The sequence below is a fragment of the Diabrotica virgifera genome, chromosome 2 (genome assembly GCF_917563875.1).
Source record: "Diabrotica virgifera virgifera chromosome 2, PGI_DIABVI_V3a".
Lineage (NCBI taxonomy): Eukaryota > Metazoa > Arthropoda > Insecta > Coleoptera > Chrysomelidae > Diabrotica > Diabrotica virgifera.
Window position 1 is genome coordinate 232,140,732 of NC_065444.1, and position 17,720 is coordinate 232,158,451.

The window sequence follows — 17,720 nt, forward strand, 5'->3', positions numbered from 1 at the left end:
ACAGATGAAAAGCAGAGTCATCAAATTATCAGATCCTTCCTTCCATAACAAAAACCTGCAAATACTAACTAAATTGTTCATCTCAAATTCTTATCCAACCACACTAATAAATAAGATCTTGTTTAACACAGTCCATAATGAAGACTTAACACCTTCCCCCGCGACTAACAATGTTGACCTTGATGGCTTAGGCAATGACAGGGTCTCTAATACTCCAACTTTAAATAGATATTTTTCAATACCTTATATCAAAGATATTACTCCGGGGTTGACTAGGATATTTAATAATTTAGAAAGTAACAATAACAACAATGATAATCATTTTAAAATCAATGTGGCTTTCAGATCAGCTTTAACAATTAACAACCTTTTTTCAAAAGTTAAGGATAAAACAGAAATAGGTAAGCTTAGTAATATTGTCTACAAAGTTCCCTGTTCTTCTTGTAACAAATCGTACATTGGTCAAACTTCTCAACTTCTTAAATTTAGGATCACTTTACACAAAAGTGATTCACGTCTTCAGCCCGACCGTTGTGCATTGGCTAAACACGTCCATACCACAGGTCATTCCATGGACTTTGAAAACACCCTCGTTCTTCATCAAGAGAACAATAAATTTAAAAGGGAATTTATTGAAATGTCCTATATCTTCCTTAATGATTCCTCTATTAATGTTAAAGGTGACTTCAAAAATCTGAGTGATATTTATCATCTTTTACTCAGATCAGATACAGCCATAGATCGAATTTGCATGACTCCAACTTGACTGATAATACGTAATTGTCAATATTAATAGTTCTTAGAATAAAAAGTAATTTTTGTTTGCCAATAATCAACAATAATTTTAAAATTTTTAAAAAAAAAAAAAAACCTTTAAATAAATAGAATATGTAATTATGTAACATGACACTTATGTTGCGGTACATCCTCTTGTAATATTTAGATAAATAAACCTTAATATTTTTGTTTAATAATACCTTTTGTCCGTACCGATTGGGTGTTTGGTACTTCTATGCGTAGGTCAAATGAACCTACATGTCTATTCATGAGCATGCGCTCAATATAGTTAACACCGAACGGGAAAGTTCAAAAAAAGAAGGACATATTTAAACATTCATTGTTCTCATCTACATGTAAAGTTACTTCCAACATAAAATGTAGTTATATGCTAGTGTAATTGGTTCCTTGAGTAAATAATTCATTGATTGTAACCATATAGCCATAGTTTTCCAAGTTGAAGTGTTGTTTTTTCTTTTTACTTCAAACAAAAAGAGATATGTTTTTATACATATCGTCTTTTTTATTACTTAACAACGTAACTCTACAATTCTACGTATTGGTAATGAAAACTAACATTTTGCATGGAATATATATGGCTAATTAACATTTTCTTTATTTCAGCCCTGAAGAAGTGAATAATCATTCACGAAAACGTTAGGCCGTACAATTGATACGCATTGAGTTTTGGTTTGCAGATTTCCCCAATATTCAAAACTTTACTGTTTAACTTATCTGCAAAGATTAATCTTTCTTTATTTTATAGGAACATGGGGTTTTACAACACAATAAGGGTAGAGTATGGTGAACAATCGGTGAGGTTTCTCAAGGATTACCAAAGAACCAATTTAAAACTGGCCAAGGAAAGGAATCGGAGACTTTTCTTGCTTTCATGTAGAAGTAAAGGTATCACACCTAATCATATTTGTCATGCCACTACATCTGTTCATAATTACATACACAGAAATGAATTTTGGCAACTGGAAGGATGTCAACAATTGATCAGGTTAGACAGTAAACTTTTAAATGTTGAGATTGCAACCAATCACAAAAATCTTAAAAAACTAGAGAATTCATTATCTTTATTGAAAAATAATATCATTCAATCTACTTCTGAAAATATTTGGTTACAATTCTCACATACACAATCTATTAATTATAATAAATTATTTTTTTCTATTAAATCTGACAACTTAAAGAAAATTGACACACTTTACCAGTCTTGTTGTAAAACTTTTCTAAAAACAGATCCTAAATGGATTAAGAATTTATCTACTTCAATTATTCCAAACGATATTTTGGGTTTTCTAGCATTGGGAAACAAATTTAGTATTGAACCTAAATTAGGAAAAGATCTTCAAATCAAATCTCTCCTTGCTGACTTGGAACAGATCATTAGTTCATTACCATCTGAATTAGAACAAAACTCAGTTCGTGCTAGATCTACGAACATCATTACCAACCATATTCTGAACACTTCCAGATCATCTTATACCTTTTTCAACAACTTATATTTTAAAACCAGACAATTCCTAAAATCTAATCCTGACCTGGTGGTTACCAAAGCAGACAAAGGAAACGTCACTGTCATTCTAGACAAAACACAGTATCTAGAGCTCTGTTCTTCTCTTATTGATAATGATGGATCATATAAACCTATTTCTTCTGATCCCACTCCCACGTTATAAAGAAAATGTAATGCACTGATTTCATCCCTAGCTGTTTCTAAACAAATCGATAACAACACAAAAAAGAAACTTACCACTTATAATGGCACAATTGCAAAATTTTATGCATTGCCCAAAATCCACAAACCGATTCTATCAGTGCGTCCAATAGTAGCTTCAATTGGAACCCCTACTGAATACATCTCTGCCTTTGTCACAGACATTCTTACTAAAGCGTACGATTATGAAAATAGGTATTATGTAAAAGATTCTTTTCAAATGGTGGAAAAATTTAATGGTTACAAATTACCAGATAACTATGTTCTCGTCAGCCTGGATGTCGTATCCTTATTTAGTAATGTTTACTTAAGAATAAGCTTAATGGTCATAGAAGCTAATTGGGACCGTATTGGAGGTTGTTGTTCCATTTCTTTTGACAACTTTATCAACATCGTCGAATTTTTGTTTACTAACACTTATTTCTCATTTAACAACAAATTCTATCAACAAACTTTCGGTACTCCTATGGGAGCAAAGATCTCTCCTATTATTGCTGCTTATGTTATGGATTATGTGTTAGACACTGTCATTCCTGTCTTATCCTTCAACATTCCCTTCATCAAAAAATATGTTGATGACATAATCTTGGCTGTGCCATCTGATAAAACTGATGAATTATTAAACACCTTCAACAGTTTCATCCCAAATATCCAATTTACTATAGAGAAAGAGGATACTAACTTTTCAGTACCCTTTCTAGACATCAGAATGATAAGGGATGCAAACAATATAATTAAAATTGATTGGTATCAGAAACCTACTCATTCGGGCAGGTATTTAAACTACCATTCATATCACAAACATTCCACCAAAGTTAATTTAGTAAAACAGATGAAAAGCAGAGTCATCAAATTATCAGATCCTTCCTTCCATAACAAAAACCTGCAAATACTAACTAAATTGTTCATCTCAAATTCTTATCCAACCACACTAATAAATAAGATCTTGTTTAACACAGTCCATAATGAAGACTTAACACCTTCCCCCGCGACTAACAATGTTGACCTTGATGGCTTAGGCAATGACAGGGTCTCTAATACTCCAACTTTAAATAGATATTTTTCAATACCTTATATCAAAGATATTACTCCGGGGTTGACTAGGATATTTAATAATTTAGAAAGTAACAATAACAACAATGATAATCATTTTAAAATCAATGTGGCTTTCAGATCAGCTTTAACAATTAACAACCTTTTTTCAAAAGTTAAGGATAAAACAGAAATAGGTAAGCTTAGTAATATTGTCTACAAAGTTCCCTGTTCTTCTTGTAACAAATCGTACATTGGTCAAACTTCTCAACTTCTTAAATTTAGGATCACTTTACACAAAAGTGATTCACGTCTTCAGCCCGACCGTTGTGCATTGGCTAAACACGTCCATACCACAGGTCATTCCATGGACTTTGAAAACACCCTCGTTCTTCATCAAGAGAACAATAAATTTAAAAGGGAATTTATTGAAATGTCCTATATCTTCCTTAATGATTCCTCTATTAATGTTAAAGGTGACTTCAAAAATCTGAGTGATATTTATCATCTTTTACTCAGATCAGATACAGCCATAGATCGAATTTGCATGACTCCAACTTGACTGATAATACGTAATTGTCAATATTAATAGTTCTTAGAATAAAAAGTAATTTTTGTTTGCCAATAATCAACAATAATTTTAAAATTTTTAAAAAAAAAAAAACCTTTAAATAAATAGAATATGTAATTATGTAACATGACACTTATGTTGCGGTACATCCTCTTGTAATATTTAGATAAATAAACCTTAATATTTTTGTTTAATAATACCTTTTGTCCGTACCGATTGGGTGTTTGGTACTTCTATGCGTAGGTCAAATGAACCTACATGTCTATTCATGAGCATGCGCTCAATATAGTTAACACCGAACGGGAAAGTTCAAAAAAAGAAGGACATATTTAAACATTCATTGTTCTCATCTACATGTAAAGTTACTTCCAACATAAAATGTAGTTATATGCTAGTGTAATTGGTTCCTTGAGTAAATAATTCATTGATTGTAACCATATAGCCATAGTTTTCCAAGTTGAAGTGTTGTTTTTTCTTTTTACTTCAAACAAAAAGAGATATGTTTTTATACATATCGTCTTTTTTATTACTTAACAACGTAACTCTACAATTCTACGTATTGGTAATGAAAACTAACATTTTGCATGGAATATATATGGCTAATTAACATTTTCTTTATTTCAGCCCTGAAGAAGTGAATAATCATTCACGAAAACGTTAGGCCGTACAATTGATACGCATTGAGTTTTGGTTTGCAGATTTCCCCAATATTCAAAACTTTACTATATATATATATATATATATATATATATATATATATATATATATATATATTCAAGGCAACAAGAATATAACTAAACACAAGTTCGTAAATATTATTCGCTGAAACAAAGACGGAGCGGAGAACCAAAAATGGTTAATCAATGCACCTGAAGAAAGAAAATACAGAAGATAGTTGATGGAGAGGTATTCTTAAATATTGTTCAAAATATACCTACCACAACTACAAAACTCGGAGGGCTCGGATAGATCAGGCGGTAGTATGTCTGACTTCCACGCAGGTAGGCCGGGGTTCGAACCCCAGCGCTGACGAGAACATCCAGATATTTTTAAAAATGCCTATTTTATTGCTTCCCAAATATGCAATGAGATAGTATCAATGTATCAAGAGTTTAATATACAAAACCCCAAATTTTTTACAAAATCATTTAAATATAGCTGGGTACTCATAGAACTATCAGATTTCGTCTATGCGGAGGAGAAAGTTCGAAAATAAACGGTATAAGCAGCGAACATAGAAATATGGCGAAAAAAAAAAACGTTGGTTTTAATACCAATTTAAGTATCTGCAAGGCACCTATCATGAACTGAAATCCAAAATAATTAGCCCAGTAAATGAACGGGAAATTCGGGGATACCGTGTAATTTTCAGGGGCAACTCCGAATTGCATGAAAATTTGGATTTAGGTTCTACTTACCTTTTACTTCAAAGTTGAAATTGACAATTGAAACTGACAGTCACCCCTTCTCGGGGGTGAAAAAACATACGTTCAAGGTAAGACCGGAAATGGATAAATTGACTAATTTTAAGCAACTTTTGTTCTATAAAGTTTTTTACTTAAGTCAATACTTTTCGAGTTATTTGCCATTGAAAATGTTGATTTTTCGGCAAATAAACTACGTTTTCAGACGGTTTTCGCAAATAACTCAAAAAGTAAATATTTTATCGAAAAAATATCCTGAGAAAAAGTGTAGCTTATAAAAAACCCAAAAAATTGGTGTATCAGTAAAGTCTATCAATCAAATAAAAACAAAGTTTTAGCTCATGAAAAATACGTTCCTATTCGTCTAATTCCAAATCGAATATTTCAAGGTGAAATCACCGAAAAATTAAGCACTTTTCGGGAAAAACCCATTTAAACTTTTTTTTTTGCACGATTGATCATTTTTGAATGTTTACTGTGACAGATTTTACGTCAGTAGGTGACATTTACTAGCAACTCGACGGAAAGTAATCCAACTCGACGGTAAGTACTCCAACTCGACGGTAAGTAACTCACTTACCGTCGAGTTAAAAAATCTCTTAATTTTAATTTATTTTTTGAAAGAATAAAGAAAACTAACGAATTATTTATTAATATTGAAACTTATGGTATAATTTGTTAAATTATTTAATGAAATCCCACTTGTTTGGGCTGTGGTTTCACTTCTAACAGAAACTCCTGCAGAATCGCATACATTAGTAGTATCCAACATTATTTCTCTTCAAATACGCGATCAAAGTTGAAAACTTGGAAATATCAATGCCATCATGAAGAAAAACGGTGGATTTAATCATTGAATATTCTGCCCAGAGGCTTTCAGGAGCTTTCAACTGCATATGTCTTTGAACGAAATATGCCAATAGAGTCTTTTCTTCGATTCTTAAATTCTTGCCTTCGCACCATTTTTTAAAATTTTGGTAGGTATTTTGATAACGGATTTTGGATTTTTCGGGAATAATTGCGGAACACCCTTCTTCCCAAGCCCGTTCAATTGCTTCAAATTCACTTTCGCTCATATTTTAATTTATAATAATCCAAATTATACTTAAAATTATTGACAACTAAATAAAAACTCAATTCTCCATTGTTGTTATGCACCCTAGTTACTACCTAACAACCAAAGTATCTATCTTGATAAAATGAATGAAACTAGTCAATATGACGAAAATGTTTAATTTTATAATTTATAATGGTATCAATCGTGCAAAAAATGTTATAAGCATGTCGAACGTTAAGGGTAACCGATCTCAGACAATAATTGGAGTCGTCGTTCCGCTACTCTTTTAAACAATTGTCTTCGATCGGTATAAAACACTTACCGTTTGCATACTTAATATCCTATAAAGTGTTTACAAAAACTTTGTTTTAATTGTTAACAAAAGTTTTAGCTTTAAAAATAAGCGAGTTACGCTCAAAATAAAGTTGGCCCTCTTATTTTTGGTAAAAAATCATGAAAATCTCGCCGTTTTTAGCTCCCCAAATGAAATTAATCGCTACCGCTTTACAAACAATTTTCTCACCTATCTATTTTTTATATGATCTGTTAGTCTCGCCGGTTTAAAGTGTTTATTTTTGAAAGGGTTATAATTGAGAAAGCTTGAATGGGTCACTAATCTCGAGTGTATACAAATTTTGAACATCCAGATCTTAACCAATTTTTGTTTTACGGAGAAACAAAATGAAACTAGCATATTTATAATAGCAAAACCTACATTTTTTTACTCTTTAAGATTTTTCTTATCACTAATACTTTTTAAGTTATTTTGAAAAAATGAAATTTTTCAAAAATTTTTAGAAATTTTTTTTAATATAAAACCAAATGTTTTCAAAAATAAGCACTTCAAATCAATCAAACTTACAAATCATATAAACAATACACATACAGTTAAAGTAGATGGTAAAGCCAAACGATTAATTTCATTTAGGGTGCTTAATAGAGGGAGGTTTTCACGATTTTTTTTACCAAAAAAAGGGGCCAACTTTTTTTAGTGTAACTCGTTTATTTTTGATGCTGTAAACTTTTGTAAAAAACAAGTAATAAGCTTTTTTTCGATACTTTAAAAATGTTAATAAGGTTTTCCCGAAAAACGCTTATTTATTCGGTGATTTCGCGTTGAACATAAGAACGTCTGTTTCATGAGCTACAACTTTGCTTCTTCTCAATTTGTAGACTTTACTGGTACACCATTTTTTTCGTTTTTTTATAGGATACATTTTTGTTAAAAATATTTTTTCGATAAAATATTTACTTTTTGTGTTATTTGGGAAAAACAGTCTGAAAACGTAATTTTTTTGTAGAAAAATCAACATTTTAAATCGCGAATAACTCGAAAAGTATTGACTTACCTAAAAAACTTTATAGAGCAAAAGGTGCCTAAAATAAGTCAATTTATCCATTTCCGGCCTTATTTTAAACACGCGTTTTTCACCCCCCGAGAAGGGGCAAATGTCACCCCCCAAGTAAAAGCAACCAACGGCACAAATTCAACTTTGAAATAGAGGGTAAGTAGAACCTAAATCCAATTTTTCATGCAATTCGGAGTTGCCTCTGGAAATTACACTCCAAAACGGTCATTTATTGGGCTAAATATTAACGGAAATAAGAAAACTGAAGCATAAAAACATATGAAATAATGACATTATTAACGGGATACTAAAAAAATGAATCCTAGCAGAATGGAAGAAGAAAGACCTGGGCCAAACTTTAGCGATAAATCTCCAGAATTTCAAAGGAGAGAATGTCTTTCCAAGGAGGAAAGACATAGTTTAGGAGAGAAAGATGTAAGAAGAACAAATGAGCTATTTGAGAAATAAAAAAAAAGGACGAAGAAAACTGCATTTTTGTAAATATATATTTTTAAATATCTTTGTAAAACATAATAATAATTTATAATGGTTGCAAAGAATACATAGCTTAAAAGCTTAAAAAATTATAAAAATTATTTGCCGGTCATAATTTTGCCATAAAAATCTACTTGGTATAAACAAAATCAACGTAAATAATACTTACATACCCTAACTTGTTATCTCCCAGAAATTAAATAAAACAAATCTGTTAAACAGAAGAAGCTGCAGTATCTTTTTAATACAACAGCTTCTCACGTTCTCAACACTACGCACTTCATTAGTACACACAAGTTATCAATGTGTGCTTAAACCTTTATTTCAATATTTATTTTATAATACGATTTGAAGTCCACATTCTTAATACAGTGTTAAGGAACTTCATGTTCGGTGTTTTTATTAATTTAGGAATAATTAAGTAGATGAACTAGTTTCGGGATTGTTTTTACTAATTTTTAATTGTTTTTATAAAAAAGTTGTTGTTTTGACAAAATGTTGACATTTTATATAGTCCATGTGGTGAGACCGCTCCCGTCTGGAAAACTTTCTGATTCGGTTTCTTTGTGGATTCCTATTCAGAAATGTCCCCTTTAAACAAATCTGAAGGGTGACGGGCGGAATTTTTGGGCAGAAATTGTTTAAACAATTTTTTTAAACAAATACAAAAGATCACGTTTTTTTGCAACGGAACAAATGCTAATATATTTTTAAGTTTCGTGGGCTATTCTAAACAAGAAAGGTATCTTGTAAATTTTCTTAAAAATTGATAGTTTTCGAGTTATAGGTGATTTAAAATCTGAAAAATGCTGAAATACGCATTTTCGACGCTAAAAACTCATATTTATATTAGTATTTTTGAGGTTTCCAGATACTTAAATTGAAGTTTAAACATTCAGCTTCAAGATTCTGATTGCGTCTAACCTTAATAGTCCATTCTTTCACGGTTTTTGCTCTAAATTTTAAAGAACCGCTTGGATTGACATGAAATTTGGCATACGCATAGCTTACATGTCAAAGAAAAAAAGTGATATTATGCCGACGTGTGCTTTTGCCCTGGGGGTGACTTTCACCCCCTCTTGGGGGTGAAAAAATATATGTCCAAAACAACTCCGGAAATGGGTAAACTGACTAATTTTAAGTAACTTTTGTTCTATAGAGCTTTTTCGCCAAGTCAACACTTTTCGAGTTATTTGCGAGTGAATATGTTCATTTTTCAACAAAATAACCACATTTTTAGACGGTTTTTCGCAAATAATTCAAAAAGTAAGTATTTCGTCGAAAAAACCGTACTTAGCAAAAATATAGCCTATAAAAAAGTAAAAAAAATGATGTACGCGTTAGATCTCGTAGAACCAGAGTTATAGCCAATGAAATATAGATTCATATTCACCAAATTTCAAATAGAATATTTCGACGTGAAATATCCAAAAAATTAAGCACTTTTTGGGGAAAACCGATTTTAACTTTTTTAAAGTGTTTAAAAAAGCTTTATTTCTGTTTTTACGAAAAGTTTCTAGCATTAAATTTAAGCAAGTTACGCTCAAAATAAAGTTGGTCCCTTTTGTTTTTGCAAAAAAAAATCGGGAAGACCACCCCCTAATTAGCAACTTAAATGAAATTAATCGTTGCCGCTCCATAAATTATTTTATTTATTTTGTGTTTATATGATCTGTAAGTTTCATCGATTCAAATGGTTTAATTATGAAAAAATTTGGTTTCAAATTAAAATTTTTAAAAATTTAAATTTTGAAAAATATGATTTTTTCAAAATAACTTAAAAATTGTTAGAGATACCAAAAGTCTCGAAATACAAAAAAATCAGATTTTCTTTTCTGAATATCATGTATTTTTTTGTTTTTCTGTTAGGCAAAAATTGATCAAGATTTGGTGTTTCAAAATTTGCATACATTCGTGATCAGTAACTCGTTCAATCCCTTTTAACTACAGCCGTTTCAATAATAAGGACTTTGAACCGATGAAACTTACAGATCTTATAAACAATATATACACGAGTCAAGAAACTTTTGAATTCGTTACGATTAAGTTCATTTAAGATACTAATTAGGGGGTGATTTTCTCGATTTTTTTACCAAAACCAAAAGGGACTAACTTTATTTTGAGCATAACTTGTTTAATTTTGATGCTAGAAATTTTTTTTGTAAAACAAAAATGAAGCTTTTTTTAAACACTTTAAATTAGTTTAAATGAGTTTTCCCCGAAATGTGCTTCATTTTTGGTTATTTCACGTTAAAATATTCTACTTGGAATTTGACGAATATGAACCTATATTTCATTAGCTATAACTCTGCTTCTACTAAATAAAAAAACGTGATATATTCACTATTTTTTTAAATTTTTTATAGGCTATATTTTTGCTAAGAATGCTTTTTCGACAAAATACTTTCAATTTGAGTTATTTGCGAAAAACCGTCTAAAAGCGTGGTTATTTTGTTGAAAAAATGAACATATTCACTGCCAAATAACTCGAAAAGTATTGACTTAGTGAAAAAACTCTATAGAACAAAAGTTACTTTAAATTAGCCATTTTATCCATTTCCTGACTTTGTTTGGACGAATATTTTTTAACCCCCAAGAGGGGGTGAAAACCACCCCCAGGGCAAAAGCACATATCGGCACAATATCACTTTTTTTCTTTGACTTGTTAGCTGTGTGTATGCCAAATTTCATGTCAATCCAAGCGGTTCTTTAAAATTTAAAGGTTTTGCAATATTTTACCGTTAATGAATGGACTATAATGTAAACCGTCGTTTTTTAATTGTTAAATATGCATGTCCATCCGATATTTTTGCCGGTGCGGCGCGCTCTATTTCAAAAATCTCCAATTTTCCTCCGAAAGATATTTTTTCTAGATTCTTTGGGATATTCTAAATAAAATAAGTTTCTTGACATTTTTCTCAAAAGTTAACAGTTTTAAAGTTATAAGCGGTTTAAAATCCGGAAATGCGTTTTTTGGCATTTTTCGGATTTTAAATCGCTTATAACTTTAAGGGCCGGTTGTTCGAATACTAATCAACAATGATCATTATCAAATATTTAATTACTCTCACCAACTGTCAATGTCAACTTTGTTTGGGTTGCTGAAAACATAATTGATTACAATTATGAAATTACTTAATCAATTATGTTAATAATTGTTGTGTTAATTGATTAATTAACTCATAAATATAATCAATTATGTTTTCAGCAACCCAATAAAAGTTGACATTGACAGTTTTGGTGACAGTAATTAAATATTTGATAGTGATCATTGTTGATTAGCGTTGTCACCAAAACTGTCAATGTCAACTTTGTTTGGGTTGCTGAAAACATAATTGATTACAATTATGAAATTACTTAATAAATTATGTTAATAATTGTTATGTTAATTGATTAACTAATCTCATAATTATAATCAATTATGTTTTCAGCAACCCAATAAAAGTTGACATTGACAGTTTTGGTGACAGTAATTAAATTGTTGATTAGCGTTCGAACAACCGGCCCTAAAACTATTAACTTTTGAGAAGGTTAGGAGAAGGATAATTTAAAGTTAAATTGGCGAATTTACTTTCTTCTAAATATTTACAGCCAGATTAAGTTGCCAATTTACTCGGAGAGTAAGTATTTTTTTTGATAAATAAATAAAGTAAGTCTTATTTGACGTTAGTAAAATGGAGAAATGTCAGTTTATTGGTGGAATATGTTTAATCGTAGAATAAACTACTATTTATTGTTGGTGAAACTGGACATAAGACTCGTTGAATCTTACAAGGAGCACTTTGAAATCATGATTTACAATTAGTCTGGGCTGATTATCGGAGAATAGGCCATTTTTGGGAAAAGTTATTTACCAGCAATTTTGCAATTTTATTGCTGGAATCGAATTATAAGATCCTATATATTAATAATATAGGTATGGAAAGTCCTCAGATAGTGTGCTACTTTTTTTATAAACAAAATGGCGCCCGAAAATCGTGTTTTTTTCAATTATTGCTCTATAACTCCGAAGATTTTATGTTTACAACAAAAACACTCAAATAAAAATTCACCGCGATTAAATTCTGCATAGAGGTGTGTTTTTCCTGATCTGATCTGACGAAAATTTTCCTCGGAAAATGCGGGTTTTCCCAACAAAATCTTTAATTTTCAAATAAAGTTTTAGATAAATAATTATCTACCAATAATTAAATAATTTGGTGACTTAAAATCCTTCTTAGTTTAGATTATAGTTCCAGAAGCTGGTGAAAATTAAACGAATATTTTAGCAACAATTCAATTGTTAATTAATAATTTACGGTCGCAATAATAACCAAAATAATTATGATACACTGATCAAACTTTGAAATCTTATAAATATGAGATGCCTATTTAATACTTTGTCGACAAAATATAATTTTTTTATTTTTTTGCATAATCTTTAAATGTTTAAAAAAAACAGTTATAAACAAATTAACGTTTCTCAAAAAGTTTTTATTTTATTAAAATTTTAAAAAATAACTAAAATGCGCATTTCAAATATCTTGAAAAAGAATGCTTTAAAACTTTTTTGCAACCATTTGCAAAAAAGTTATGAAACAGCAAAGTAAACATACGATTACTATGGTGTTTATATATTTTTTAATTCTTTCAAAGCGTAGAAGTGAGTTTAAAGTACAAGCTAATTATTTACAAAAAATAACGATTATCAGTTTAATGGTTATATTTTAATTAAAGATTATAAATATATTTTTTTGTAATTTACACGCGCGAAAGTAGAGTAATACAGTACTGTAGCTAAAATATTCACTCGGTGGGACGATCAGCCGCGCGACGTACACTTTTAATAAATAATGTATATGCTGCGTGTCAGTCGCTTCGAATGAATATTTTAGCTCCGACTCTGTATCAGGCCTACTTTTACGCTAAAAATTACAAAAAAATGTATTTTTAATCTTTGATTAAAATATAACCATTGCAATAATTTTTGACATTCTTTGTGAGTAATTAGATTGTACCATAGACTCACTTTTAAGCTTTGAAACAATTAAAACAAATTATAAACAACGGAGAAAACGTATATTTATTTTGCTGTTTCATAACTTTTTTGCAAATGGTTGGAAATTTTTTTTAAAGCATTCATTTTCAAGACCTATGAAATACGCATTTTAAGTATTTTTTAAAATTAGAATATAATAAAAAATTTCTGAGAAATGATAATTTGTTTATAACAATTTTTTTTAAACATTTAAAGATTATGCAAAAAAATTAAAAAATTATATTTTGTCGACAAAATATTAAATAGGCATCACACCTTTATAATCTTTCTAAGTTTGATCAATGTCTCATGATTATTTTGGTTGTTCTTGCGACTGTAAATTGTTAATTAACAATTGAATTGTTGCTAAAATATTCGTTTCATTTTCACCGGCTTCTGAATTTATAATCTATACCAAGAAAGCTTTTATTTCACCAAGCTATATAATTATTCATAAATAATTACTGGCCCAAAAAAATTATTTGAAAATTCGAGATTTTGTTGGGAAAATCCACATTTTCCGAGGAAAATTTTCGTCGGAGCAAATCGGGAAAAACATGCCTCTATGTAGAATTAAATTGGGGTGAATTTTTATTTGAGTGTTTTTGGTGTAAAGTTAAAATCTTCGGAGTTATAGAGCAATAATTGAAAAAAGTACAATTTGTCGGCGCCATTTTGTTTATAAAAAAAGTAGCGCACTATATATGCGGACTTCGCATACCTATATTAATAATAAATAGGATCTTATAATTTGATTCCAGTAATAAAATTGCTGGTAAATAACCTTTCTTTGTACTTTACTAATTAGACCAGCGTATTATAACTATTTTTTTTCAAAATTTAAAGATTATGCAAAAAAAAGAAAAATTTATATTTTGTCGATAAAATGTTAAATAAGCATCTCGACTTTATAATCTTTAAAAGTTTGATCAATGTATCATGATTATTTTGGTTATTATTGCGATCGTAAATTGTTAATTAACAATTGAATTGTTGCTAAAATATTCGTTTAATTTTCACCAGCTTCTGGAATTACAATCTATACCAAGAAAGATTTGATGTCACTAAGTTATTTAATTATTGATTAATAATTACTTACCTAAAACTTTATTTGAAAATTAGAGTTTTTGTTAGGAAAACCCGCATTTTCCGAGAAAAATTTTCGTCGGAGCAAATCGTGAAAAACATACCTCTATGCAGAATTTAATTGCGGTGAATTTTTATTTGGGTGTTTTTGTTGTAAAGTTAAAATCTTCGAAGTTATAGAGCAATTATTGAAAAAAATACGATTTGTCGACGCCATTTTGTTTATAAAAAAGTAGCACACTATCTGCGGACTTTGCATACCTATATTATTAATATGTAGGATCTTATAATTCGATTCCAGCAATAAAATTGCTGGTAAATAACTTTTCCATGAATTTTGCTAATTAGCCCAGAGTAACTGTGTACATACATTGTAAATCCCAAATAATGATTTACAAAATTTATGTCATTGTGAATTATGATTCGAGAGTGCTCCTCGTAACATTCAATGTTTGTCTTGATTTGTTTATTTCTAGTGCATCTTTATTGTGATTTTAGTATAACTTCGTAATGAATGTGTGCGTGTAACTCATACTGTCGTTTATATAAAAATTCACTATCAAAAATTTACCCAATGACGCCCAAAGAAGTATAGGTACCTTCAAAAATATGAAGAGAAGAGCTTCAACCTAGAAGCAACAATCAAGAAGTTGGATCTTCTTCTGGGTCTTCAAGTGGCGAAGACGATCTTACAATTTTGTCACTGTATAAAAAAGGTTGCCCCTTAAAGATGAAGTCACTCGTTATCTAGCAAAAGAATATAAATTTCTTCTTCTCCTTTTGTATAGACATGACTCTGTCTGTTCCTTCAATGTGCCTCTAGTAAGTTGTCGTTCCATCGTTCTCGTGGTCTTCCCACTGATCGACTTCGTATTGGAGAACCATCTCTCGCCGTCCTTACTACTTTATTTGTTGGCATTCGCCTTATGTTGTCATTCGATTCTATCCTTCTGTTTCTTATATCAGTACTTCTCTGTCCTATAGAGTCTTGCCATCGATTTTTCGGAGGGTTTTCATTTCCGCTGTTTCGAGCAATCTTTTTGTCCTCTCTGTGTCGGGTCGTGCTTCTGCCGCGTATGTCATTATTGATCTGGTGACTGTTTTATAAATTCTGCCTTTCATTTTTTTTCCGATATTTTTATTTCTCTATATTGTGTCATTCAGGCAACCTGCGGCTCTGTTTAATCTATTCACTTGATCTTCCACTTCTGTTTCGAGCCTTCCGTAGCTAGATAGTGTGATGCCTATATAGATATTTAAACTCCGTCCCTTGTTCTATTATTTGAACCTCCAGTTACAATTTACATCCTATTAGATTATAAAAAAATATAAATGATATATATAATATAAAACAACACACCAGTTCCAAATTTTAACAAATCAGGAATCATTAGTTACGAGAAAAAAGGTAATAACTTGAATTGTTACACTTTGCAACTAAAATAATGACAGTTATTTTACAAAATATATGTGTTGTATCTTCACAGATCGTTATTATAGAGAGTTATTATGCTTTGATACCACATTCCAAAACTAAACTAACTCCAAATCACTAAAATTCAGACTTGTTATTCTTTGGGACTGATGGATAGATAAAAATATCTTTTATTTATACCATTTATAATATTTGTCTTTATACCATTATTATAAAAATATACATAATATTTACTTATTTGGAAAATATAATTAAAGTTAGCTTTGTAGGACAACGGAACACGGAATGGGACAGAGATAATAGTTCCGTGACTGGACGTGGGACGGGACAGATGGAAAAGTGAGGGACACGGGACAAGACAAAATGCTGTCCCGCTTTTCCTGGTGAAACTCCTTACGTCGACAGCTCATTTATAGCTCTCCAGTTTGATTTTACTTGTTCAATATTATCAGTAGTAATTGCACAAGAGCTCTAAAATTATTGAATTTTTCCCGAGTGACACTTTGACAGTTTTAATTTCACGACCCGAAGGGGAGTGAAAAAGAGGAGTGAAATTATGTCAAAGTGTCACGAGGGCAAAAATTCGATATTAATTTTAGAGATCGAGTGCAATTTGTTGCGATTATTTCATGAATAAAACTGTTCAAAACCAAAATTTAATTGTAATTTATTTATGTAAGTACAAATTAGTACAATTAATATTTGACGGTTGAAAGTCATCACTTTTATAATTTTTAAAACATTAATTGTCATTAATGTCACTGAATGAATGTATTTTTTCGTAGCAACCAAGAGCATTTGACGTAATATACTTGACGACGGGACATTATCAAAAATTATCGGGTATAATATCACAATAGAGTGAGAATAAATTGAAAATAATGCGACAGTTTTTCGAAAATGTGTTGTCTGGCAATAGACACGAGAGCCCGCAGGGCTCGAGTGGCTATTGCCCAATGACAAAAAATTTGACTAAAAATGAAGCATTATTTTCTTATTTATTTTTACTGTCGTGTGATATTCGTAAGATTATTTTTTAATACGTATATTATGGACATTTTCTTAAATGTGATAGTTGTCAAAACTAGGAAACTGGTTGCCATTAATAGTCCAGAAAACCACTGCGCATCACTAGGAAAAATATTCCGATTCGGATTTTTTGCACAATCTTACTTAAAAAGGACCCCTTTAACAAATTTGCATGTTGCCAGGACCAAAATGGGTAAAACATTTTTTAAATGTTTTTTTTTGTTTTTTTCCTAAAATTACTTTTTTTGCATGGAACAAAGTTTTTTTTAGGTTTTTTGAATCATTCCAAACAGAAAAGGTCTTTAGTGACATTTCTCTAAAGTTGATAGTTTTTGACATATAAGCGATTAAAAATTGAAAAATTGCGAAATTGGCCATTTTTAACCCTCAAAAACTATGTGAAAAACTGAAAATGTGAGTGTTCCCAAGGTATGTAGATATTCTTTGAACATCGATTGATAAAATCCCGAAGAGATTTTTGCAATACAATATTCATAACTCCTTTGTTTTTTAATTGCTAATTAAGCGTGCACGACGCTCTTTTCCACCGACAGTATGGTGCAAATGATGGTGCAATAAATTCGTTATTTCGTAAACCGGCGACTTTAAGGAAAAATCCCGAAACAGGTCGATTTTTATTTTTAAGTTATGACATTGTGGCATATATGGTATACAAATGACGTCATATATCTTGGCGTGATGACGTAATCGATGATTTTTTT

The 17,720-nt window shown here is 30.4% G+C and overlaps 1 protein-coding gene across 3 annotated transcripts in view; it reads right to left on the reverse strand.

Moving 5' to 3' along the window:
• The window catches only part of LOC114335390 (solute carrier family 26 member 6-like), a 210,101-nt gene that overhangs the window by 179,842 nt on the left and 12,539 nt on the right, over positions 1 to 17,720 (reverse strand). Inside the window, exon 1 of one of the 3 annotated variants that reach the window (XM_028285620.2) lies at positions 8,605 to 8,774. The exons of 1 other annotated variant lie outside the window; for it this stretch is intronic. The gene's annotated coding sequence lies outside the window, so the exon portion shown is untranslated. Of the gene's footprint in view, positions 1 to 8,600; positions 8,775 to 17,720 lie in introns of those variants that run through there. One more of the 3 variants, XM_028285619.2, reaches the window with a different exon arrangement.